We start from the raw sequence: 2,861 nt of genomic DNA on the forward strand, positions 1-2,861 counted from the left end.
CATCGGCCTTGGCAGACGACGTTGATGGCATTTCATCGTCTCGGCCATGACTAGTGGCAGCAGCTTCAGCACGAGGTGAAAGTGGATCTTGATCTTTCCCTATTTTTTTAACCTCCACATTTTTGTTCTCCATATTTTGCGCACAACTAAAAGCCACCACAGGTATACAATGTAGATGGATGGACAGTATAGTATTATTACTTATGGACGACGAGTGACGACACAGAGGTAGGTACAGCCGTGGCCTACCGTACTGCTATATATATAATATACTGTATAATAAATGGACCTGGTGGACACTGTCAGCAGACTGCTAAACTAGTATGAAGAAAAAAAAGCCACCACATGTATACAATGTAGATGGATGGATAGTATACTATTATTACTTATGGACGACGAGTGACGACACAGAGGTAGGTACAGCCGTGGCCTACCGTACTGCTATATATATAATATATACAGAATAATAATAACGGACCTGGTGGACACTGTCAGCAGACTGCTAAACTAGTATGAAGAAAAAAAAGCCACCACAGGTATACAATGTAGATGGATGGATAGTATAGTATTATTACTTATGGACGACGAGTGACGACACAGAGGTAGGTACAGCCGTGGCCTACCGTACTGCTATATATATATATAATATATACAGAATAATAATAACGGACCTGGTGGACACTGTCAGCAGACTGCTAAACTAGTATGAAGAAAAAAAAGCCACCACAGGTATACAATGTAGATGGATGGATAGTATACTATTATTACTTATGGAGGACGAGTGACGACACAGAGGTAGGTACATCCGTGGCCTACCGTACTGCTATATATATAATATATACAGAATAATAATAACTGACCTGGTGGACACTGTCAGCAGACTGCTAAACTAGTATGAAGAAAAAAAAGCCACCACAGGTATACAATGTAGATGGATTGATAGTATACTATTATTACTTATGGACGACGAGTGACGACACAGAGGTAGGTACAGCCGTGGCCTACCGTACTGCTATATATATAATGTATACAGAATAATAATAACGGACCTGGTGGACACTGTCAGCAGACTGCTAAACTAGTATGAAGAAAAAAAAGCCACCACAGGTATACAATGTAGATGGATGGATAGTATACTATTATTACTTATGGACGACGAGTGACGACACAGAGGTAGGTACAGCCGTGGCCTACCGTACTGCTATATATATATAATATATACAGAATAATAATAACGGACCTGGTGGACACTGTCAGCAGACTGCTAAACTAGTATGAAGAAAAAAAAGCCACCACAGGTATACAATGTAGATGGATGGATAGTATACTATTATTACTTATGGACGACGAGTGACGACACAGAGGTAGGTACATCCGTGGCCTACCATACTGCTATATATATAATATATACAGAATAATAATAACGGACCTGGTGGACACTGTCAGCAGACTGCTAAACTAGTATGAAGAAAAAAAAGCCACCACAGGTATACAATGTAGATGGATGGATAGTATACTATTATTACTTATGGACGACGAGTGACGACACAGAGGTAGGTACAGCCGTGGCCTACCATACTGCTATATATATAATGTATACAGAATAATAATAACGGACCTGGTGGACACTGTCAGCAGACTGCTAAACTAGTATGAAGAAAAAAAAGCCACCACAGGTATACAATGTAGATGGATGGATAGTATACTATTATTACTTATGGACGACGAGTGACGACACAGAGGTAGGTACAGCCGTGGCCTACCGTACTGCTATATATATATAATATACTGTATAATAAATGGACCTGGTGGACACTGTCAGCAGACTGCTAAACTACTAGTATAAAGAAAAAAAGCCACCACAGGAGTGTTTTTCAGGCAGACAAACGTATACTGGACTGGTGGTCACTGTCAGCAAAACTGTGCACTGCACTCCTGCTATAACTGCTCCCCAGTCCCCACAATTAGGCAGTGTGAGCAGTGCACTCAGCACAGATATATCATGCAGCACACTGAGCACAGATATGGTATGGAGCATTTTTTTCAGGCAGAGAACGGATTAAACTGGTGGTCACACTCACTACTATCAGCAAAACCCTGCACTGTACTCCTAACAGCTGCTCCCCGTCCCCAATCCTCCCCACAATTATAACAATGTCACTCTTAGTCTTTTCTATTATGACTATAACGGAGAGGACGCCAGCCACGTCCTCTCCCTATCAATCTCAATGCACGTGTGAAAATGGCGGCGACGCGCGGCTGCTTATATAGAATCCGAATCTCGCGAGAATCCGACAGCGGGATGATGACGTTCGGGCGCGCTCGGTTTATCCGAGCCACACGGGAGAATCCGAGCACGTCTCGGACCCGTGTAAAAAGGCTGAAGTTCGGGGGGGTTCGGTTTCCGAGAAACCGAACCCGCTCATCACTAGTAACCAGTAGTTAGAAGTAGAAGAGCTCTAACAGAAACTACCAAGCAAATCTACAGCCACACCACACTGGATATGCCCAATCTCATCTGATCTAGGAAGCAAAGCAGTATTGGGCTTGGTTAATACATGGATGGTAGACCGCTTGGGAACACCAGATGCTGTAGGTGTTTTTACACTACCAGCACAGTTTTCTTGATACATTCCATTTTTAAACTCCATACTGTATTGCCATCATTATGCATGTCGCTGCGCTGGTGCTTTTCTGTATGTCCCTGCCACCGCCACCGAAAGAGCTGGATAGCACAATATAAAAACCTCCTGCCGGGCTCACTGACGGTCTGAGTTAAAGGCTCCATTTTTTTTAAAGATCCCTCTGCCAAGTTAAGGGGGGTTGAGGGGGCCCCAGAGATATCGGTGTACTGGGCCCCA

The 2,861-nt window shown here is 43.2% G+C and overlaps 1 pseudogene; it reads left to right on the forward strand.

Annotated features, from left to right (window-relative positions):
* The first annotated feature begins 2,480 nt into the window (after nucleotides 1-2,480).
* Nucleotides 2,481-2,599, forward strand: LOC134949302 (5S ribosomal RNA; annotated as a pseudogene).
* The last annotated feature ends 262 nt before the right edge of the window (nucleotides 2,600-2,861 follow it).

This window comes from Pseudophryne corroboree, chromosome 1 (assembly GCF_028390025.1).
Source record: "Pseudophryne corroboree isolate aPseCor3 chromosome 1, aPseCor3.hap2, whole genome shotgun sequence".
NCBI classification, from domain to species: domain Eukaryota; kingdom Metazoa; phylum Chordata; class Amphibia; order Anura; family Myobatrachidae; genus Pseudophryne; species Pseudophryne corroboree.